The sequence below is a fragment of the Vulpes vulpes genome, chromosome 2 (assembly GCF_048418805.1).
Source record: "Vulpes vulpes isolate BD-2025 chromosome 2, VulVul3, whole genome shotgun sequence".
NCBI classification, from domain to species: Eukaryota; Metazoa; Chordata; class Mammalia; order Carnivora; family Canidae; genus Vulpes; species Vulpes vulpes.
In genome coordinates this window covers 95,252,774-95,277,763 of record NC_132781.1, presented here as the reverse complement: position 1 = coordinate 95,277,763, position 24,990 = coordinate 95,252,774, and the positions used below count along the sequence as shown (strand labels likewise).

The 24,990-nt window shown below is 36.8% G+C and overlaps 1 protein-coding gene across 4 annotated transcripts in view; it reads left to right on the top strand.

Moving 5' to 3' along the window:
• The window catches only part of EPC1 (enhancer of polycomb homolog 1), a 93,420-nt gene that overhangs the window by 25,482 nt on the left and 42,948 nt on the right, over positions 1-24,990 (top strand). The window lies entirely within an intron of this gene.

Sequence of the window (24,990 nt, the reverse complement as noted above, 5' to 3'; positions counted from 1 at the left end):
TCTGTCTGGGACTCTGCCCTCCTTCGTCCCCGAGTCCAGTTAGTCGGAGGCTGATAAACCGTCCCTGAATTTCTCCTTCGATCTCGGGAGACTCTTGCAGACTCCTCTTGGGGTACCTAGGTCTCTAAAGCCTGCAACTATATTACTGCCTTTTAAAAAAATAATAAAGTGTCAGTTCGCCTTCTTTCTGGTTTCTCGACATAGGGGAGGAAAAGACCCGATTTTAAGACGTTACAGACCTAGATTTCGAGAGAGGGTCCTTCCTGGTCGATAACCGAACTAAAGTTGGTTCGCTTAGAAGTGTTAGCGCTGGCCATGTCTGTCGGGGCGGGGGGCTCCGGGGTTGACTGTTGGCAGCTCATAGACATTTTATCACCGCGGCGGCTTTACCGTGTCGTGGAAACCGGGTTAAGACCCAGGGGTAATGGACTCTTCCTCTCACCCCCAGATGCTTGACGGCTCCTAACCCTAAGGAATCGCATACCTTGGTTTTCAGGTGCAGCCACTTAAACAGGGTGCAGGGTACTGACAGTTGAAGGAAGTGAAGGAGTCCTGGATTTGTGTGCTACAATCTTGTGGAAAATTGTACTGTAATACTCCTACTTGGTGCTGTAAGAATTTCAAATGTAGAAATTATGCTTTGTAATGTTGATTTTTGAAAATAAAGCTGTTTAAACGGTTTGGGTTCTTTAACCTTTTAAAAGTAAAATAGCTGTGACAGTTGAATGTTACTGTTGAGGGTAGTGTACTTGAATCTAACTTTACAGATTAGCTAAGTGATAATAAGTATGTAGTAGAGATTGTCTGGTGCGATTCTGACTTCTCAGCACTTATCTCTGAGACAGAACCTCTTAATTTATTTTTACTTGTATCAACTTCAGAGTAGACTGGTGCCATTTGTTTATTTTTAAATACGTGATTTGTTTTTAAAAATTAAAGTACTTGTGACTGCAGAATCTTGTCTTTGGTTTTATTTTTGTTTCAGTTTATAAGTTTTACAGATAATATTTTCAAGTTGGGGTGTTGGTGTTATACTGCTTTGGAATCTAATTTCTAGTTCTTGTTTTGCAGCCGAGGAAGGTGGGGAGAGCCTTTGATAAAAACAGGGTAGCACTACAGTACACTTTAGACAGGTAGTTAAGTCTTGCCTCTGTGACTATTTGGACAGTCCCAAGAGCTACAACCTGAAATCAGAGCTGAGCTCAACTGTGAAGTATCAATACTTGTTAAATTTTACAGATAGTTTTTGTTCACAGAAATAATTTTGACATTTTATACTGCAGTGCCTATCATTAGTAACACGTGGAGTCTCTCTTTCTGAGGGACATGAGGGATTTTTTTTTTTTCCTTCAGACTTCTTTACCATCATCTAGTTAGGATTTGTTTCACTTTACATGCAACTGCAACTATGATCAGTGCAACATAGACCTCAGGAATAGATTCTGAATTTAATAGAAGAATGTAAACAGTACCAGGGAACCGACTGCTCTCCAGTCCTGTGGTTCATGCTGTCAGTAGTAGTAAGTAGTAGGCCAAATAATTCACAATATTGAAAGTAGCATGTTACATGATACTAAAAATACTAAATTTAAGTAAGGGTAGTTGAATTCTGAGCTAACCTTAGAAAAACAAAACTTTTTGATAATTTGCTGAAGCATGATATACTTCTTAAAATGACAAATGGTTAAAACAAACTTTTGCCTTTGATTGACATTTATGGTGTCTCTTAGGTCAGAGTGCCCTAGAGCCTGAATTGAGGGTCGAGTTTAGAAAAAGTATAATGGTGTGTTGATCATGAAAAATGGGACAGATTTAAATGAGGATAGTTTTGTATACACCACCTGATTAAGAGCATTCATGATCAGAATGTATCTGCAAAATTGTCATGTGAACTGTATCTGGTAATTGTTAACATATTTTGTTTCTATGGCGAATAACAAATTCTAGATCTTCACACTAAGAAAATAGAAGTTATTAATGTACTCCCATTTAAGCAATTTTAATAATGTAAGCTGAACACACTGAATTAGGCATGCCTCTTAATTTTTAAGAAACAACTTTAAGTAGAAATCCTCAGTTCCCTGCCCAAAAATGACTTAGCTCAATTTTAGAAAGTTATTTCTTATTATTGTAGTACGATTGAAAAATAACTCCAGATTATAATGTATTGAAGGATTTGACTGAGTGTTAGATGTTTAGGGATTTAATGTTTGAATGGGTACACTGTAATACATTGTAACTTGTTAATTCAAAAAATAACTTTGTTAAATAGGCTTCATGCCCAGGGTGGAGCCCAACATGGAGCTTAAACTCATGACCCTGATGAGATCAAGAGCTGAGCTGATGTCAAGGGTCACCCAGGCCCCCTAGAAGTAATTTTCCAAATAAAAATCAATAGGCTGTCAGCTCCAAAATGAGATATATGAATCCCTTTGGGGGTTAAAAAAGACAAAAGTTTAAGCAAGTTAGGAGGGCAAATGTTGCATCATTATAATACTTGAACACTTTTATTAAAATTATAATCTTAAATTTGAGATCTTTGAAGTTAGGGAACGTTCAAATACTGAGTTTAGTGCCACAGCTTCACCTTTAATTGAAAACCTCACTTTTCCAAGATGTCAGTACTATTGATGTTGTTATTAAAATTGATTTATGTTGGTTAAAATCAGAGCTTTACATTAAATTATAATTTCCTTTATGGATACTTACCCTTTAGGAAAGGCATTCGGGAAATACTGGTTTTAAAGTAATGATAAATTGGAGCTACCTGGTTCCTGTTGTGTATAACGTTTTCAGTGGGATATTTAGGATGTTATGGCTCCGTTATGAGTGGAGAGTTAATCTTTCTACTCCTGGTACCTAGTCTGGTTTTAGCAGGATAGGTGACGTCATTGACATGTTAACGATATCGCATTGATACTACCTTACATAGCCACCTTTGACACTGTTAGAAATAGGGTCTAGCCTTTACAATCCAACACCTTGTTTAGTAGGGTTTTCTCTCACCAGAGAAAATGGTCTCATACACCTGCTTTTCTCTTTTAAAACTGCCACTTTTCATTATTGGTCCTGTATGCAATATTATTAAACCCCAGTTAAGGACCATTTATAAAGTGGACAGGTTTTTGTTTTTAATTAGAGGAAAATTTGGAAATATATATCTCTGATAGGAAAAGTAAGCACTACCTTTTCAAGACTTAAGAGTCTCATTTTCCTATTTTATAAAAAAAATTTAAATGATCAACTTAAAAGTTTCTCACTTTTTGAAAGAAACCAAGAATCTTTTTTTCCTTTAAAATTTTATAAACTAAGAGCTTTTAGTCCTTGTAATTTTTTTTTTTAAGATTTTATTTATTCATAGAGAGGCAGAGACACAGGGAGAGGGAGAAGCAAGCTCCATGCAGGGAGCCGGATGTGGGACTTGATCCCCGGTCTCCAGGATCACACCCCAGGCTGCAGGCGGCGCCAAACCGCTGCGCCACCAGGGCTGCCCTAGTCCTTGTAATTTGTAGCTATAAAATTAATCTAGATTTCTCCCTTCTGTCTTGGAAGTGAAGAAAAATATGTGAAGTCTCAATTACAGTAGGAGCAAAGTTTAATTTTTGCAAACAAATTTTATAATTAGAAAAGAATTCGAATTTGAGGGTCTTTTTTTTTTTTTCATTAAGTGGCAAAAAGTCTATGTAAAACCCAAGGTAATTGAGAAGGAGTAGTCAAATTTAGTTTCCATCCTGACAAGATTTATTTAATTTTTTAAGTGATTTTTAAGTAAACTTTACACCCACCATGGGGCTTGAAATTAGGATCCCAAGATTAAGTCACGTACTCTACTGACTGAGCCAGCCAAGTGCCACTCCCTACCAAGATATTTTTGAGTAGAAGTTTCTAAGCTGAGGTTCTAAGGATTACATGGAAATAATCCTGGAAGTAGTGAATTACCACAATATGTGTATAAAATTTTGTGATGATGTATTTTTCTAGGAGAAAAGTTCACATTTTTCATCCGTTTCTCAAAACATTGGTAATGAGATAGAGAAGAAAGCTCAAAGTTAAGCACTACTTACTCTCCTAGAAATTTCAAATGAACTTACTTTGGTTTTGTCAGTATAATTACGTAGACTTATCATTAGGAGAAGGACAATTGAAAACTAATAGGCAACTCATAAAGAGACTGAGTACTCTTAACTGCAAAAGGAACCTCTTGAAAACTATAGTTTCTAGGTGCCTAAAGAGCTCTTACTTCAGTGTACTATTTGATATGTAAAATTTTGGATTGGTACCATTTGTACTTCCATTTCATTTTCTTATAAAACAAAAGTAATAAAAACAGGCTTACTATCTAATCATGTTTTGTGGATACTTTGTGGTCTCTAATGTATTTTGTCCTCAACTACCATTTCTTTGTCTTAATCAACAGTACTTAATTAAAAGGACTATCTAAATGTAGGGTAGCTTAAGTTTTGTAAACGGTAATAACCTGTGTTTACATGACTATAAATTTGTGGCTAGATTGAATATGAAATCAACACTCCTAAAAACAACATTTTAGTTTTCTATTTTGCATTTTACAATCTCATGGTGTATGGTAGTGGTAAAGTTAAACAGATGAAAGATACATGTGTCTATGTACATACGTAGCTAATGACAAGAGTTCTGTTTGTATACAGTAAGATGTGGAATCTGACTCTGATTTAATTTTCCTGAAAAGTTAGGGGTATTTGTTATCAGCAGTTGGTAAAGACAGTAAGTTTAAAGCAGTAGATAGCTTTTTAAAAGGAGCAGTAATACCATGGAATGAATGATGGTATAGTTGTAATTCTGCTGTTTAAGATAACCAAGGAGGGAATGAGAATTTTATTTTGTAATTTGGGAACAAAGTGAATTGTGAATTCCCAAGTGAAAAGGTGTTATGAAAATATGAAATACTTCTAAAGACAGGGATTTTAGAGTATGTCTTTTACTTCTTAAAGTAAACTTTTGAATCCCTACGGTGTGATTTACATTAGTATTTTATAATACCCTTTTTGTAAGAATATATCAATTTATTGGGAAATCAATGAGAAATGATTCAAATGTTTTCAATAAGTTGCTAGAACTACGTTCAGTTACTTCAAGCTTCAGCACATTTATGAATTATGGCAAGTCTTTCAAGTTTATGTTACTTAAAACCTATGATTATAGGTAGTGATTTTGAGCAATTATGTTCTAGCATTTTTAAACATGGAGACCCAACTTTGTTCTTTTAAATATATATGAAATGAATTTCAACTACCAGCATCCCGGTCGTAGGTAGATGAAAACAAAAACATGTTGCAGTTAAATCTATATAACCCATTATTTGAGCTGTAGCTGTGATGAATGGGGTATAATCAGTTCTTCAAAAGAAATAACTTCAATTATTTGATGTTACGGAAGTTATCTTTGAAAAGTTCGTTCGGCTTCAGTTATACATGGTGACATAGTTTGCTGAATTTTGTGATTGATTATTAAAGTAAATCATTTTGTTTGAATTTATTTCAGTATAGCAAATTCTTGCTGAAGAAATAGGACACGGCCTTGGAATGAATCCAGAGGCAAAGATAATGTGAGGTTTAAAACATCCCCATGGATGGGCAGACAGCCTCTTCTCTGCTGTCCTGCCTGCTGCTGCTTTGCAGTATATTCAATAAACTTCTATCTTCTTTAAAAATAAATAAAACATCTGTGGATGACTTAATACAGTTTCAAATCTTGGTATATACTGAGATGAATTATTTTCATAATTGTGGAATCACAAGTAGCAGTTGTGTATTTTTTTTTTTTTTTAAGATTTTATTTATTCATGAGACACACAGAGAGAGGCAAAGACATAGGGAGAGGGAGAAGCAGACTCCCTGCGGGGAGTCCTATGTGTGACTTGATCCCAAGACCCCAGGATCACGACCTGAGCCAAAGGCAGATGCTCAACCACTGAGCCACCCAGGTGTCCCAGCAGTTGTATATTCTCTGAGAAAATGTAGTTTGCTTTTTATGGCCTTTGACAAATCACTTAACCTTACTGAGTGAACTTCAGTTTCTTAACATGTCTTCCATCTTCTGACCCTACTCTGAAATAGCTCCAAGGAGTGAATAAGGCAGGGTATGTAAAAATGGTGTATAGGTGACTTTTGTTATTACCAAATGCTAATTGATTGTTTAGAATGGCTTTTTTTTTTTTTTTTTTTAGAATGGCCTTTTTCTTGGTTCTGAAAAACTATATTTACATCATCCCTTGTATTTGTGTTGGATGTGTTCTTTTTCCTCGTAGAATTGTATATGGTTGTGAAAATGTGTCCTTAAATTTAGGTAATAATTGGGAAAATCAATCTAAGACTCAAGTTTTCATCCAAGTTCTGACAGTTGAGTGTGTGCATACATGCTCCCTCTCACCTGGGTTTTCTTAACTGCAAAATGAAGTTAAGGCTATGATAATTTCCTGTTGTAATGAGCATATTTTGTTGCCAATAAATTTGTTTCCAGATTTACTTTATGTGACTATAGAATAGTCATTCAATCTTGAATTAGTTAATGATTTCATTTGCGTATTATATAAACATAATTTAAACAGAAATAAAGGTAGTCTGGGTGCATAGATAATTGGTTTTGGTTTAGTCTAGGAAGGTTCACAGGTTCTAAAGTATTTAAAGAATATAAATGGGTACTGTAGTCACAATGCTTTTATTGTTATGAGAATTTGAAATTGCAGCCAGAATGGTTTTGTAGTGATGGTTGCAAATTTGTGTTTTACTGTAATGTAATGGAGGCTGAAGGGAAACAGAATATAAATATGGCTGTTTCGAAGTCTAAAGCAAGAATTTGATCATTATTCTAATTGATAATGGAGATATTTGAGGTGTGTTGTGCAAAGACTGAGAAAACGGAGATAAATCCATTTTCATTCACTTCGGTAGCAAATACTTGTGCATTTGCTTGGAGGCAAGGACCTGTGGATATAACACTGAACAAACAGGGTTCCTCTTTTAATGGATCTTAGATTCTAGAATATAGGCTCTATTGGGGCAGGAACTTTTATCTAGCTTTATTTAAGTGTTCTTGGCACCCAAAATAGTGCCTGGTATGTAGTAAGTGTTCAATATTTGTTTAATTGAATGAAGTCTGATGGGAAAACAAACCAAAACAAAAAACCCAGAAGGCAAATAAAAGTAAAAAAATACAACTCTTATGTGGCAGTGGAACAAGATAATTTCAGGTAAAGGAGGAAGGTTCTCTTTGTATAGATGGTTAAGAAACATTGGATCTGAAACTTGAATGGTGGGAATGAGCCAACCCTGTGAAGATCTGATGAAGAACATTCCAAGGAGACCCATAGATGCAGAGAGCCTGAGGTAGGAATAGAAGGCCAATATGATAAGGATGATAAGGGCAAAATGAAAAAAGAACAGGGTGGTATGAGATGAGGACTGGGAATAGTCAGGGGTCCCTATCTGGTAAGGCATTATAAGCTACTACAGGAAGTTTGGATTGTTTTGAAATGAAGTCAGCCATTATAGAAGGAGACAGAAGAAGTGACATGTTAAGAATTGTGTCTTTTTGATATTATTTTTGCCAGCATGTGGGAGAATGAGCCATATTGGCAAGAATGAATTGACTCTGACTGGGGTGGTGGTAGTGGAGATGAAGAGAAATGGATGGATTTGAGGCATGTTTTAAAGGTAGAACCAGCAAAACTTGCTGGTGAATCTGAATGTACTAGATAGAGAGAAAGAATCAAGGATTAACTCTTGATTTTTCTTGAGCACCTGGATAGATAAATGATTGGGCCACTTACTAAGATAGGGATAATTGGAGGAGGAAGATATAGAAAGAATTGGGTGTGTTTGGTTTGAAGTGCTTCTTGTCCATATTTAACTAGATATGTAAGAGAATGTAGTGTGTTTAGAGCAGTCTGTACTAGAACTGTAAAATTTAGAAGTCATGGGTTGGTGCTGTAAACTTGAAAGTCTTTGGGAGATAGATGGTTTTAATTTTTAAAAATTTTTAGATTTCATTTATTTACTCATGAGAAATACAAGCAGAAGGAGAAGCAGGCTCCCTGTGGGGAGCCCAATGCAGGATTCGACCCCAGGACCCTGGGATCATTACCTGAGCCAAAGGCAGATACTCACCCACTGAGCCACCCAGGTCCCCCTGGTAGCTGGTTTTTAAAGCTGTGCCTTGGGGCTCAGCTAGAGGAGTAGCTGATAGAGAAGTAGGAAGAAAACAAGACTCAAAGTGTCTCAAAAAAGGACATTGGATAACTATGTCCACTGAAGATGAGTAAGGGAAAAGTGATTGATTAGATGTGTGCTATTGGCCTATATTATTATAATGGGAAGGAAAGCCCAGTGAAAATGGAAGAAACAAAGGAGTCATAGCAAGTAGAGACAGCTTTTTGTAATGGTTCTGCTATGAAAAGAAGCAGAAAAAAATAGGACAGTGGCAGGAGTAGGCTGGGGGGATCAACAAATGACCTCTTTTAAAAATGAATTACAATGGGGTGCCTGGGTGGTTCAGTTGGTTAAGTGTCTGACTCTTGATTTCAACTCAGGTCATGATCTCTCAGGATCAAGAGATCAAGTTCCACATCAGGCTCCAGAGTCTGCTCGAGATTCTCTCTCCCCTCCTCCTTCTGCCCCTCCTCATGCATGCACGTGTGTTCTCCCTTTCTTTCTCTCTAAAGTAAATTAATTAATTTTTAAAAATTGAGTCACAGATTTCCTGCAGACACAAAGGAAGGGTAGGACAAAAAAAAAAACCAAGGGAACCAACGCCAGTCCTCAGTTTCTCCCGTCTCTACATAGAGAGTTTCCAGGCTGCAAGCATAGGTAGGGGAGATCCCAAATAGACTCTGACAGCTTCTTTGAGTTGAAGAGAGAAAATTCAGTTTGGAGAGGCTGAAATGACTTCAGGGCAGGATATCAGACATGCACAGAGCTCTAGAGATGCTTTTGGTGTGGCTAAAGACTGATCTCAGAGGTTGGGATTAAAAGCATTTGAAATGAAATAAGAAGAACGGTTCTGGGAGCTCACAGAGGGCTAGGAATATGTTGTGTCATCACTAGCCATAGCAGAAAGACATCCTGAAACACGGGGTATCAGATCAAAAGTTCTCAAAAGAGTTACTTCCTTAGTAGTAGGTCCCAATTAGAGTTGAAGACTGTTCTGGATACAGCCTAACAAAGATGAAACACCATTCTCAAAAGGATCAGACTCATTTCAAGTAACTTCATTGTGTCCCAGAATAAAGCCCAAGAATGTTCAAAGGAATACTAAAAGGTCCTACAATATAAAACTTAATGTTTGACATCCAATTAAAAAATTACCAGGCATGCAAAGAAGCTGGAAAATACAACCACCAACTAAGGAAAAAAAAATAAACAGAAAAGGACCAGGCAACAGAATCAGTAGACAAAAATGTTAAAATAGTTATTAGACTTAGTGTAGAGGTTGGAATGATGTTGTTAAAAGGATAAAATAATCCTATCCCCTCATCTGCTTAGCACTTTGTTTTTAAAAACTATTTCCTTCAAACTGTCTCTCCTGGATCAATTTCACAGAGGGAGTTCCTCACTAATTAGACCAGAGATACTTCTTCCTCTTTAAAAGTAAGAAGGCAGATATGGGAGGGGAAATGCAGATGGATTGTTAGAATTGGCAGTGGGAGAATGAGGTAATTTATTCTACGATTCTGTTTTCTCTGTGAGGTATGAAGTGAGGTCATCACCTCAGAGTGAGGGAGGGGACCTTAAGAGACACAAAGGTATGTGTGGGGAAGCTAACTTACTAGAAAATGATATAATTGAAGGACTAGCTGAGGGCTCAATGTTTGTATCATTTAAAGTGAGACCAGTCAGCTCACTTGAGCAGTTGAATGTAAGCATTAACCTTGGGTTCAAGCACCAAGTAGGAATACCATAGGAGTTTTTCTAGGTTTAAGATTTGCCCAGCAAGTAACAGAGGAAGAAGAGAGGCGTAAGAGCATGAAAAGTTGTGAGGTAGATTATCATGATAGACCATGGAATCTAGACTGGGTAGGCAGGGAAGGAAGGGGAAGTGGTAGGAGTCATTGAAATAAAAGGCTCTGTGGGAGGGAAGTACTAGAATAGGTGAAACTAAGGGGAGGGTGGTGGTTAAAAAGTGAGATGCTTGATTTTAGATGTCAGGTGGTGGCACAGTTACCAGTGAAGGCAAGAGCTAGATTATAATCACAGGAGTGGTGGCTGAGGTGGGATGGAGGAAAAGATGAATGGGGGTGAGAAGGTCATGATGGCAGAAGTGTATTAGTAGTTGAGAGGAAGACTGGGAGCTCTGTGACTTAACCAAGAGAGTGTGTATGTCAGTTTTGGGAAGTGTGATGGTATGAATTTCTCAGGGGTTATGATTTTTGGAAGGATAGCAAAGTAGGAATAGTATGAGATTGGCAGTGGGAAACAAGGAAGATGAATAGTTAACGCACCCATAATTATGTAGGACATGGGAAAATAAACAGCTTCTGCTTGAAAGGGCTTAAAAGGGCTACAGGGAGTACTATTTCTGGAAGACACTGCCAGGCTTCAGTTAGGACAAGAAGCTGAGGGAACAATGAAAGAAGTTGAAACTTGTATGAAGAGTTTACTGATAAATCTCTATGCTAGAGAACAGAGCAGAAGAGTTTAGGAAGGCAGAGAAGGGTGGAAGGTTGGGTCATATTGGGTAATACTGAGGTCAGAAGCCAGGGAATGCTGTTAAATCTTGGGCTCTGTTGGTAAAGAGAGGTTTATCAGGCTAACTTCAGATGCACAAACTGTTCAAGATACCTTCCTAGTTGATAATCTGAACTGTATGAAACCATTCCTGCAGCTAAATATGGTGTGATAGCCTGAAAGAAGGGCATCCCCAGTAGGTAGAAACTGGCTGCCTGATGAATTCCAAGGAGTATCTATCACTCCTGCAGTTAGATACAGGCATAACTCAGAGAAATTGTAGGTTCAGTTTCAGACCATTACATTAAGTAAATACTACAATAAGACCAGTCAGATGAATATTTTGGTTTTCCAGAGCATTTAAAAGTTACGTTTACAGTATACATATATATGTATTATATATATACAGTATATATATATATTCTGTATACAGTATATATATATTCTGTTTAGAATTTTTGTAGGGGTTGTTACCATTTTGGAAATAACTTCATCAACATCATTTGTGGTATTTGAGTCAACAGACATAAAGCATAAAGTTCTTTTTATACTGTTACATTCACAATGATTCTTTGTAGACATGTAGCATCTGTGATTGCTTTTTTGTCTCCTAAGTACATAAGCATTTACATGTTGAAATATATATTGTAATTACTTTCCTTTTATTTCTCCTTTGTTTTGCAATTAGGGTTTTGGTTTGAATATTTTAAAAATCTGTAAGGCAGAATAGTGAAGGAATTTGAAAAGAAGGAGCATTGAGTCTGATAGGGTTGAAAACATCAACTCAACTTGGCTCAAAACATGAACTACAGAATTGAGCTTTAGTTAAAGTTCTGGTTATGCAATTAACCCTAAGTCTGGTATAATTGAGATCTTCTTATGTTATTTTTTAGCATGATGCCTTACATATAGTAAGTGCTCAGATCTTTTAACTTATTTATTTTACTTTCATTTTTAGTCCTTGAAGGATAGAATGTGTTCTTTAGATTGTTTTTAAAAAATTTCAACAAATTTCCATTATAGCAAATGTTTTTTGTTATGGAGTATTTTGATAGTACCAATTTTGATACACATATGGTTGTGTATAATAGGATGTGAAATACTAAGCAGAGTATCAAAGAATGTAGCCTTAAGTAGACAAGTATGTCAACTAAGTGGATTGTCTTTTCAACTTAAACACGTTTGGTTTCCTAGTGGATGCTATGATGTATAAAATACATTTCGAAGAATTCATCAGGTGAAAAAAGTTTTCTGCACTTTTTAACAGGTCTTGTACACTTCAGTGATTTTTAGTTTTTAAGGCTGTTCCTTCACATAAATCTACACATTCGAATGTGAGAATTCCTTGTAGAAGGATAGGATGCTCTTGTATTCCTAAAGTTTGATAATTGCTTCTTAATTGGTCTCCTTACTCTGGTTTTCAAGTTTATAACCACCTCTCAAAGTTGTCAGGACGATCTTTTTAAAATTTGAATCTGGTTGTCACTTTGATATCTAAAATCCATAAGTTGTTCGTTTTTCTGATAGAATAAAGTACAAAACTTAATGGGGTTTCTTGGGCCCTGGTCATCTGACCTCTATTATCCAGTTTTTTCCTTTTCCTCTCCTTAAATTCTGTATTATTTATTTATTGTTGCATAATAAATCACTCCTACACTTAGCAGCTTAAAATGGCAAACACTTATTATCTTACCCGTTTTTCTGAGGGTTAGGAATCTAAGCAGCTTCTGACTGATCCTGGCCTAGGGTCTTTTATAATGTCCCAGTAAAGCTCTTGGCTAGGACTGCAGTCTTCTAAAGGCATGACTGAGTCTGGAGAATTTCACTTCCAAGCTCCCTCACATAGTTGTTAGCAAACCTCAATTCCTTAAGTGGAGGCCTTTGTTCATGAACTTCTCCATTGCTGTCTCATTGTCCTCACAATATAGCAGCAGGTTTACCTCGAAGGCAGTGACCCAAAAGAAAAAGATCACAAATGAGAGAGCATGAAAGAAACAGTCTTTTATGACTTAAATTTGGAAGTTATACATGGTCATTTCTGTGATATGCTATTTATTGGTCATACAAACCAAGTCTGGTAAATGTAGGAGGGACCACACAAGGCTGTGGATGCCAGGAGATGGGGAATCATTGGAGGCTGGATACACAGTAGCCACATGCAGAATACTCTGACTCTCTTTCAAAGCCCCCACAGGTCTCATCCCATTTATAGTATCAGCTCATAGTCCAGAATCTCATCCAAATTGGTTTCAGATACGTTGATGCTTCTCAGATGTAGTTACTTAAGTACAACTTCTCTAATTTCTCTCAACCTGTTAAGCTAAAGAGAATTATCTGCCCGCTCCCTCTTCTACAGGATATACAATACTGGGTAAGGCTTAGGATAATCCTGTAAAGCATTCCCCATTCAAAGCAGGAGGCAGAAGGTGAGGGGTGGTAGGCATAATTTGGAGTTCCCCGTCCAAAGCGTTTTTGAAATCCAGCCATATAAATTATGGTAGTTCCTTGGTTGAAAGTCAGTTCCTGAGTATAATTTACACAAAGCTCTCAGCTTTGCCCTTTGGGCATTTGGTTCTGCCCTCTACTCACCCTTTCTTTTTCCTGAAAGGTAAAAAACGTGTTTGTTACGGAGTTTTCTTAGCTTGTTTCCTGCCAACATTTGGGACTCTGAAGACCTTTTTTCATTTTGTATTGTCTCTTGTCTCTTTTAGTTCAAGCTGACAGTGTTTCAGAATATGTAATTCTTTTAAAAACTTTGTGGGTGTTCTATGTATGTTATTGGGGTCTATTTCATTAGTTGAATACCACACCCATAGGGATCTTTAGGATAAACCTTTTACTACCATGAAAGGCTACTGAGAGACCACACCCTTAAGCCTCTAAAAAAACAAACAAACAAACAAACCTTATTGTCTGAGAGAATCTGAAGTGAATGATTCTCTTTACCAGGTCTTTTGTCCGGCACAGTCTGATCTTTCTTAGATTTTAACAAAAGATTGTATAGTCCCTCCTTCCATTTAGTTTTAGACAGTGTTTTTCTGTTAGTGCTCTGGATTTGATCTTGGCTCGGAGTCCATTTTTAAATTTTAGTGTTTGCGTCCCGGAGAGACTGCACATTTTCAAAACCATCAACTCGGGGCTCTTCTTTAACATTTCTTCATTTAATTTAGTTTTTGTCACTTTTTGACTGCATAAAGCAGAAAAAACAAGGCAGCGCTTTCAGCTCTTGGTTTAAAATCTCCATAGCTGGGGAATCCCTGGGTGGCTCAGCGGTTTAACCCCTGCCTTCGGCCCAGGGCGTGATCCTGGAGTCCCGGGATGGAGTCCCACATCGGGCTTCCTGCATGGAGCCTGCGTCTCCCTCTGCCTGTGTCTCTGCCTCTCTCTCTCTCTCTCTCTCTCTCTCTCTCTCTCTCTGTCTCTGTCTCTCAGGAATAAATAAATAAAATCTTTTAAAAAAAAATCTCCATAGCTAAATCACCCAGTTGATTAGGTAAATTTTCTACTTTTCACGTAACTAACGGTAACAGTGTTACCAAACTTTCTGCCCCTTCCTCTGACATCTGCCTTTTTTTCTGCCCTCATCCATCCAACACCATGAAGCCTTTATTAACAGTTTCTTCACTAATACTGTCCTTGAAGGTCATGGTCTAGTTCCAAAGCCATTCCCACATTTTAGATTTTTGTTACACAGTAAGGACTCCGTACCAACATGTGTGGTGATTATCTATGGCTACGTAACTGCTTATTCAAACCCTGGCAGCTTAAAGCAAACAATCTGATCTACCTTTTCTCGGGATCAGGAATCTGGGAGTAGCTTTATTGGGTGATTCTGGCTCAGTGTCTGCAGAATGCTGTTCAGGATTGCAGTCATCACAACTGGGAAGTTTGCTTCCTGGCTTATGTTGGCTGGAGTCTTCTGTTCCTCATCACATGTGCCTCTCCATTTACTGCCTGTTTGTCCTAACAACCTGACATCTGGCTTCCCATTAGCAAATGATGCAATAGAAAGAGTGGTTCACAGAAGCTGCATCTTTTATAACCTAGTCTTAGAAGTGCTATATACCTTCAGGCACCTGTGTGGCTCAGTAGTTGAGCATCTGCCTTTGGCTGAGGGTGTGATCCCAGGGTCCAAAGATTGAGCCCAGCATTGGGCTCTCCATGGGGAGCCTGCTTCTCCCTCTGCCTGTGTCTCTGCCTCTCTCTGTGGGTCTTTCACGAATAAATAAAATCTTTTTTTTTTTAAGTGCTATACCTTTCATTTCTGCTGTATGCTACCACAAGCCCTCTGCTCAATAAACTGAACTACATATTGTACTTAATGTTCTCTCAGTTGCTCACCTCTGCCTTTGTTTACACTGTCCCTCTTCTTTTCCATGGATTCACTCAACAAACTCCTGTTTGCTATCAACTTTTATGAAGCCTTTCTTGACGTGCCTTCTTAAGCCTTGTCATACAAAACCTGAACTTCTAGAAAATAAATTAATGTGTTTGATTATTTCTTATTCTGAAACCCCTTTGAAAGCAGAAACGGAGTTGTATCTTTTAATATTGTTCTGGCACAAACGTTTCTTAATGTGTAAGGGTTCTGAGAAAATCTAGGTATTTGATGATTTTTTGGTGTGTTCTAAAATGGTAATTAGAAACCTATTTTAACTGCCTTTGAGCTTTTGGAGTGAGGCTAATGAAGTAGAGTTTAAGCTATAATTTTTGCAAGATTAGGAAGGACATGAGACATTCTAATAATTATGCCAGAATTTTAAGCCAGAGAAAATGCTATGACCTTGCCAAAAGTATGTTTTGTAAAGCATGGCACTGAAAAGTGCTTAATTTATATTATATTGATTTATCAACTATTTGTAAACTTACACTTACAAAGTATAATGATAAATATTATGGGGTCTATAGACATGTCATTTCTTTCAAGGGGTTTGTAATTCATATGATAAACTGTAATCTAAGGTAGTCTTTTCAAGTCCTTGTAAAGATCAGAAATATCTATTTTTACTTTGAGTAGTTTATCACTCAGAATCTAATAAAACTGTGGGAACTAACTTCTAATATTAAGTTCCTGAAAAGTCCTCTTTCTTCCCCTATTTGAAGTAAATCTAAGTAAAATCATTTAAGATCAAAATCAGTCATTTTACTCTAATTTAGGTGTTTACATTGAAATGCCTTTTCTCTGATCTCAAAATGTTTTTGAAAACCAAGATTTTGGTTGCAAGTATCACTTTATTCCCTTTGAAGTTTCCTTTTCCTCTACCATAGTGACATCTTGAACTGTATTTGAGAATTCTGTATGAATTTTTTGCCTTTGGTGAGTTTTTCTTTTGCAGTGCAATTCCAATAAAATAAGAGCATATCATAGAACCAGCTACACACAAATATATTCTTTTGTCTTGAGTTTTTCTGTGCACTATCTGAAAACATCTATTGAATACCTTTTTTTCTTTTTCTTTTTCTTTTTTTTTTTTGTCTGAACTTTTGTGATTTTTGTAAAATAGACTTTGGAAATTCTTCCTAACCCTTGTAGTGATGAAACATTTTCTTTGGAACAGAGTAAAGAAATGCTTCATAGGATTAACATTTTCCATGGTCTTTACATTTTTAGGATTTGATTTTTTTCATATAAAATTTTTCAGTTGAACCTCAATTCTTGTTCATATCTAGAATTCTTATTTCTTAAGGACTTGTAATATTTTTTATCAGTAGGAAGAAACCAATTAAGTAACTATAATGTCCCTTTATTTCCACATAGCTACCTTAAATCCTGCCTGGAATAAATCTTAAGTTTGAATAAAAAGCATCTGTAATTTGTCAGAGTTTTCACTAAATACCCTGCCTTATCAGTAGGGAAATAATGAAATATAATCTAATGTTTACTTTATGAAGTGGCATGAAACAAGATGACCACTCTTTTCATAGTATGTGTACATCTTCTAACCATATTGCTGGGGCCGGTTGGAGAGGCATCTTTATGATACAGGTATGTTACCCATAACATCTTGGTGTTATGCTGTCCTTTCACTCAGTTTAATGCATTCAGATTTACTGTGAATTACAGTGGAGAAATTAGAGAATCAGGGTGAAAGTTCAGATAGGCTAGCAAGAGCTTACAGTACCCTGAATAAAAAATTCTTAGGTAGTTCACATGTTATCTCCATTGCCACTTCCTTAATTCAAAGTACTGTCATCTCTTGCTAAGATTTTAGTACCTTCCTAACAAGTCTTCCCAAGACTGCAATTACTGCCTTCCCCAGTATTAACAAAACCAATGGTTCTTTGCAAACTGAAATCTTGTTGTGTTACTTCCTGCTGAAAACCTATAAAGAGTTCCCATTGCTCTTAAAGTGGCTTATATATTAGGCCTTTATGTAATCTGGCCCCTGCCTTCTTTTAGTTCCTTGAAAGCTTTCCAGGTCCCTCCATCCACAGGATCATTTTTCATTTATTGCCATGTACTGATTCATTATTTCTCTACAAGTTGGTTTAGTAATCTCCCATAGATCCCTCAAATCTCAGATCCAGGTCACTTCCTGAGGTATCCATACACTGGGATAGATCTGTTACATGCTCCCATAATATATCTTTTTTTAGAAATAAGTTATAAACTTCCATTTCATTTATGTGATTATTTGACTAACCTTTACTATATGACTCTTAGCTCCCAAGTACCTTTAGCAGCAGAACTTTTAATGCCTTCATTTTTTGTTGAATGAAAGGCTGGGTTGGCCTATTGTTAATTTATATGTTTCTAATTCAGTTTGTCCCAGAGTTGTGTTTAGAGATGAAGAGCATGAATCCCATTGTAATTTAGAATTACATGAGGGTAATGTTTCCAACAGATTTTTCTAACATATGGTTACTATGTGATTAGACAAGTCCTAACTACTAGACCTCACTTTTGTCATTTGTAGGAGGAACTGGAACTAGATGATGTATAAGCTTGCTCTCAGATGTTCGGTGATATTCATGGTTTCCCTTAATCATCAGGACAAAGACTGATTTTTAAGATTTTTATTTATTAGAGTGCACACATGTGCACAAGTGAGGGGAGGGTCACACATAAAGGGAAACCCTACACAGAGGGTAGCATGAAACTCTACACAGGGCTTGATCCCAGGACCCTGAGATCATGACCTGAGCCAAATTCAGATGCAACCAACTGAGCTACCCAGGCGACCCCAAAGATTGACTTCTAACTTCCTTGTCCATTGGGTTGATTTGGAGGTTCTATTCTCTGTTACCCCACTCTAGGATTCAGCTGACAGAGCAGCCTCTATTCTGAACTTACCTGGACACTGTAATAGAGAACTCTGTAAGATTTCTTACCTTGTACCAGTTACTCAGATGCTCTGGCCAGAAATTATATGCCACCTAGGCTCACAGCTAATTGCCCAGAATAAGCCACACCCTTCCACCTACCCATGAAGGAACCAGGAAGTACAATCCTACCATATGATCAAAAGGCAAAGAAAAAAAAAATATTTGGCAAACAACATCAATGTCAGATCTGCCCTTCTAGTCAACCAAAGATTTGAATTGCTGTCTTTACCACAAAACATATTCTTCTCCCTAGTGAACCCAGCCCTAAAGTCCCAGCATCAAGATAGAAGTATTAGGATCAGGTGAAACACATAATTCTCTACATTGGTTTGGATGTGTTTCCTCTTGGTCTGGAGATCTGTGAATGAAAACACTATCTGTATCATCACCTGCTACCCTCCTACTGCTGCTATACTATACACACACACCATATACTCAGAATAACAGAGCCTTGATAACCGCAATAAACATTCCCATTTGGATAATGGAAAGTTGAGGAAAACATAGCACTCTCTCTCTAATCCACAGCAACTCAGAAATTCTACCAGGCTGACTTTAAAAGGGTCCCCTTCCCCTGGATTTGGGGAATATTCTTGTTTAGGTACTAAATCTTCTCTCCTTGAAGGTCTCCCCAGTCATTGTTTTGAGATTCTTAGCATTCTTTCATTCTCTGTCGTCTTCCTTGGCGTCATCTGAGGTAGGTATTAGAAAATATGCCCTTTTGGGAGCTAATGTAAGTGTATTTTTAAATCACATTTTAATCTGGACTTTCGGTTTTTGTCAGCACAACTTTATAGGCTTCTAATAGGTTTCCATTCAGTTCCATATGCCAGTAGCCTGTATTCATAGTCTTTATCAGATGTCAGTCTCCTAATTGCTAGGAGCATAAACCTATTAACTTTTGCAGGAAAAGCTACACTCTTAATGTCTTCTTTTTCCTGTGAGCATTTTGTTCAATTGAAAACATTAACATAGTTTTGATTGGGTCTCTGCTTTCAAGACTCTAATCCATCCAAATATTTTATTGTAAGTATCATGGCCCTACTGTGAGTTAAACCTTACCCTCAAGGTTGATTACTCTTTCTCGTTGTTAGCCAAGGCCTTCTTGATTTGACACATGGCTTGGGTTGAGAAGGATTCTTCAAATACTACAAGTCCCTGAATGTTTGGACTCTTCCTTTTCATTCCTGCTTACTAATAGTTTTAAATATTTGTTTTTTATAATACCAAACAACCAACACACCATTTAATGTCGTTTTTTAAACTCTTCTAGAGCTGCAGGTTTGTACATATTTGTGCATAACCAAGTATTTTGTACTGCCTGATATGCATTACCAGCCTTCCACTGTCGGAGAAGTTTCCTTGCTGCTTGGCCCCCAGACTAATGGCATATATTTTAGCCTTGGTGTCACATTAGTATCCCACTTCTGAACCAATTTATATCATTCGGAATCAACTAGGTTATGATGTGATAACAAACAACCCTAAACATTTTTTTTCTTGTTTTATGTAACGTTTTTTATGGATCAGACAGGGAACCAGGCAGATGTAACAATCAACGTCTCAAGTATGATGGCAGGTAGAAGGAGATTTCAAATCTTTCACCAGCAGTTAAATACTCTGGCCTAGAAATAAGTCACTTTGACTCACAACTCATTGACCAGGGGTAGTCACCTAGCGCCACCAGCCACGGGAGAGCCAGAAAGTGCAGTATTATTGTGTGTCTGAAAAGCAGCCAGGAATAATTTGATGAACAGAACTGAAGGCTGTTACACTTTCCGTATTTATCTTTGTGTATTGGAGAAAGAGAATGAAGAAAGGGGGATATTTGAGGACATTTGTGTAGATAGATAAAAAGTATATCTTTAGAGGTGCCCGGGTGGTTCAGTCAGTTGACCAAGGACTTGATTTCAACTCTGGTTCATGATCTCAGGGTTCTGGAATCAAGCCCCAGGTTGCATTCCTGGTTCAGCAGGGAGGGGGATCTGCTTGAGATTCTCTTTCTCCCTCTGCCCCTCCCCCCTGCTCATTCTTTCTAAAATAAATAAATTTTTTTTAAGCATACCTTCAGTAAACTATGTTTTATGTCTCCTGAACGTAAGGTTTTTAACACATCCTTCACTCCATTTAAATAGTAAGTTTTGCATTCTGACCATAGTTTGGTCAGACTATAAATATCTCACTAGGATGTTTATTTAGGTTGTCATCATCAGTTTGAAATAAACATAAATTCCTAATTACATACAGGTGTCTCAACACCAGCCCTCTGCTACCATTTATTACTGGAAAATTAATTTGCCTTTATGGAGTTTAAAAAAAATGAGCGTCTGCCACAGTTTACTTCTTTAAATGAGATCATGGAAGTATATTATTTATTCTCTGTTTAGGTATAGAAAAATGAGCCGTTCATTCTGACCAAATTTAATGCAGTTCCTGAGATGATACAAACTTTTTAGCATGATTTAATACTTGTAGGAAACTTGTCTTCAATGTTGACTGGAAGCTTTATTTAGTTATTTCATCACTTTCTGCTATGAAATAAGAGAATTTGTGTTATGTTTCTATGAGCCTAAATAAAGACCTTTGCAAGAAAGAATATAATTTCCTTTCTCTTAGGTCTATAAATACCAACTAGAGATAATAATTTAAATGTGTTAGGATTAAGTCTAAAAGTGTTATACATACATTTCAAGTTTTACAACTTTTTGCACTTCTTCCTCAAAAGTTCCATATTTTTCTCTCATTTCCATAGGAAAGAGGAAACTGGATTTATTTTAGGTAGTATTAAATTAGTTATAAGATGTTCCAGTGAGTTAACTCCTATCCATTGTGGTATAAAGTTTATGGTAAAAATAATCTTTGAAATGATTTACTGCCATTAATTTTGTTCTGTCCTCAGAAAGCTGGGAGGACAGGGCTTCCTTATAACTGCAGTGCGTGGGTTTTTTTTTTTTTTTCCTTTTGTACTTTAAAGTGTGTAGAGAGACCTCATTTTTCCATAAAAGCTGTGAAAGTGTGTATAGTCACTCTAGTATGGTGCCTGAATTTGTCATTTAAAGTTCTATAGTGAGTGAGATTTGACTGTCTTCAGAGGTTAGGATTGCTTTAACAGTGACAGTCTGCCAATAAAAATTAATTGGAGATTTAAAATGTCCTCATTTGGGGCACTGAGGTGGCTCAGTTGGTTAAGTGTCAGATTCTTGATCTCAGCTCAGGTCAGTTCTCCATCTCAGGGTCATGAGCTCAAAGCCTGGCATTGGGCTGGCTCCATGCTGGGCTTGGAGCCTACTAAAATAAAATAGAATAAAATAAAATAAAGTATCCTCATTTATAGGATTAGTAGGAGAAAGGATGTCATTTAAGAAAACATAAGGTAAATGTAGACTTAGTCTTACTAATTTTTTGATCCAAATATAGCTACAGTAAAACAATTCCTATTAATATAGGTTATAATCTTTTGAAATTTGCTATTTTAATAATAATACACCACCACTTTATAAGTAGTGGTGTAATAATAATTTCACTTCTCATTGCAACCTTTATAAATTAGGCAGCATTTTCCTGCCCTTTACTAATAAGGAATAAAGGTAAAGTTGGTGTCATTATGTTATAAAAAGCTAACAAGTGTGCTGGGTATGTACTAAGAGGTTAGCTGCATTTCTTATCTCATTTTATCTTTATAATAGCAATTACCTCGTTTTACTAATAAGAAAATTTAAGGTCAGAGAAGTTAAGTTATAATTAGTAAGTGACAGAATTGGGATTCCAATCTAGGTTTCTGACATCAAAAATGTGTGCTTTTAGATAGTATACTTTGTATATCTCTTCCTATTTGATAAAGAGTATTCTAATATAAAATAAAAATTAGAAATTTTATTTCCATGCAATATATTTTATAATTTGTAAGAAGATATAATTTGTGGCACAAAATACCATTAAATTAGAATAATTTGAAATTATGAAGTATATTTTCATCTACCACTGTATTAAATAAAGGGGGAGTGAGTTTGAGTAAGTGAAGGAAACATAATTTAAACAAGAATGTTTTGAGTCTATGGGAGCTCTTCTTATTTTTTAGCCACTAAAGAAGACAGAACTTCAGAAATTATACTGGGAGTTTTGTGGTTTTGGTGGAACCAAGGGACTTGGTGTTAGTGAAGGAAGAAAATTTTGTGTAATTAGTTTTAGTGTATCACGAGCTATGATTTCTTCCTATATTAGTCATGTTACAACGTTTTCCACAGTTACCTTAAACATGCACAAATCTTTTATATATATATTCATATATATATATATTTTTAAGATTTATTTGAGAGACAGCATGAGTAGGGGGCAGGACAGAGAGGGAGAGGGAGAACCAGGCTCCCCACTGAGCAGGAAGATGGACGTGGGTCTGTATCTCAGGACCCTGAGATCATGACCAGAGCTGAAGGCAGAAGCTTATCTGACTAGCCACCCACCCAGGTGCCCCCTGAAAGTTTATATTTTAGTGGTTAAACAAAATACAACAGTGTAACAGCTGTCTCGATTGCTACATCCTAGCTACATTGCTACATTGACTAGCAGGGAATCAATCAATAGATCAATCTGTTATTTTTTTTTTCAATCTGTTATTTTTGATGGAAGAACAGACAATCACCAAATTTAGTCTAACTTGAGATTGTTTGAATCTTAGATTAGTATATAGATCCTTATCTCTCTAGGGTGGTTAATATTTAGTATCCTCTTGACTTCTTTTATGGCAAATTATGTAATTGTACCTAAATAAAATACTTTATTTTTTTAAATAAAATACTTTAAAGCCCAAACTGATTTCTTCCTAATTTCCTTTTTTTTTTTTAAGGATTTTATTTATTTATTCATGAGAGACCCAAAGAGGCAGAGACCCAGGCAGAGAGAGAAGCAGGCTCCCTGCAAGGAGCCCAATGTGGGACTCGATCTTGGATCCCAGGATCACACCCTGAGCCGAACGAAGGCAGACGCTCAACCACTGAGCCACCCAGGCATCCCTTCTAATTTGCTTTTAATTCAAATTTAATTATCTTCTTAGAGGGAAACCCCTATTTATTTCTGTAAAAGGATTATTTGTTTCCACTTTTGGTAAATGTGGTGTCAAAGATATAATAGCAAAGTGTTGGAAGTCCAGGGGGAGAAGTACAAATTTTCATGTATTTCTACTGTCTGTCCAGCAAGATAAAACAGTACTTACAAAAAGGAAACATACTTTACCCATTACTGTAGACCTCTATACACGTAAAGATAATATATTAACGATTAAGAGTGGTTAACACCGGAAACATGCACCTGATCTTGGTTCTCCCAGGACTTAATCTTCCACAGCTCCATTCTTATCTATGGTACCTGGGAATCACCAGAGTTAAGCTTTTTGAGCACCGATTTAATAAAGCACTCCAAAAAGAATTCTGTAAGAGAAGTTATTAGGAAATTGCTGTTACTTCCTCAGCCTCTCTGATCGTAACTCTCCATGGATCCTTGTAGCCTTGATACTGCTGTACATATTTTCAGCTGTTTAAAGTCTCTTTTCTGTTTCTCTCTTGCTATTGGGTCCTCCCCTGAGTACCAACAAGAACTCAGCCATACATGGGGAAGGCAGGAGACAAAAAGAAGGAATTAAGCCATAGTAGAAAGACCATGGGGGTTCTGGAGTCAGACCTCAATGCAAATTCTACTTCTACCACTTCAGTCAAGTGACTTAATTATACCGAGCTTCACTTTCCCTGTAAAATAGGTATAGTAATATATCTCAAGAATGAAGATGACGTGGGGGCACCTGGATGACTCAGTTGGGTAAGCATCATGATCTCTGGGTCCTGGGATTGAGCCAGCACGTTGAGTTCCCTGCTCAGTGGGGAGTCTGCTTTTTCTCCCTGTACTTCCCCACCCCCTGCTAATGCATGCACGTGCTCAATCTCTCTCAAATAAAGTAAAATTAAAAAAAAAAAAAAGTGAAGTACCTAATATAGGGTCTGAACATAGAGATAAAATTTTACTCAATAAATTTACTTTCAGGACATCTGGGTGGCTCAGCAGTTAGGCGTGTCTGCCTTTGGCTCAGGGCGTGATCCTGGAGTATCAAGATCAAGTCCCACATCAGGCTTCCTGCACGGAGCCTGCTTCTCCCTTTGCCTGCCTCTGTCTCTCTCATGAATAAATAAAATCTTTAAAAAAAATAAACTTCCCTCTGCTCACTGTCATTTTTCACCATGTTTAAATAGTACAGCATGTTTTCATGTTTGTCCATGACCCATCTTCCTGCAACCCAACTGCTGAATCTGCAAAAGTAAAAAGTGTAAATAAGCGTAAAATATTGTTATCAGGAATCTCCAAACTTGGCATAAGGATCAGGTAGTAAGTATTTTAGTCTTCGCATGCCTTACAGTTTATCACAATTACTTGGTTCTGCTGTTGTAGGGCACAAGCAGCATGGACAATATGTAAATGAATGAGTATGGCTATGTTCTGTTAAAACTGTTTACAAAAACAGATGGTAAGCTCAATTTGCCCGCCTCCCCAGGCTATAGTTTGCCAACCACTAATCTGTGTTACTGTCCATAAAAGGGAGTTCTATTGTCAGAGATTTCATAGCCTGAAAACAACCCCAGTTTTAAAAATAAACTCTGAAAAATCTCAATATGAATTGAACAGTGGAGTGGTAAGATTAGGTTTCCCAAAATTGACAGATTCTGTTATTGTAGAAGAGAATGGTTTTTATATATCACGGTTTAACATTATTTTAATGCTTATCATAGTTTTTAGTCCCAAAAATTAAAGGCTTGGTCCCACCAAACATTTAGGTGAATCACACTAACGGTGGTCAACAAATAATTAGGATATGTTTACTTCTGAAGTACTGATTTGAAAAATCATGGTGTGTTTTAGGATGTGTAAAATCTGTAAAGATTCTTCTGTAAAGAAACTGTTCAACGTTGTTTACCCCATCTAT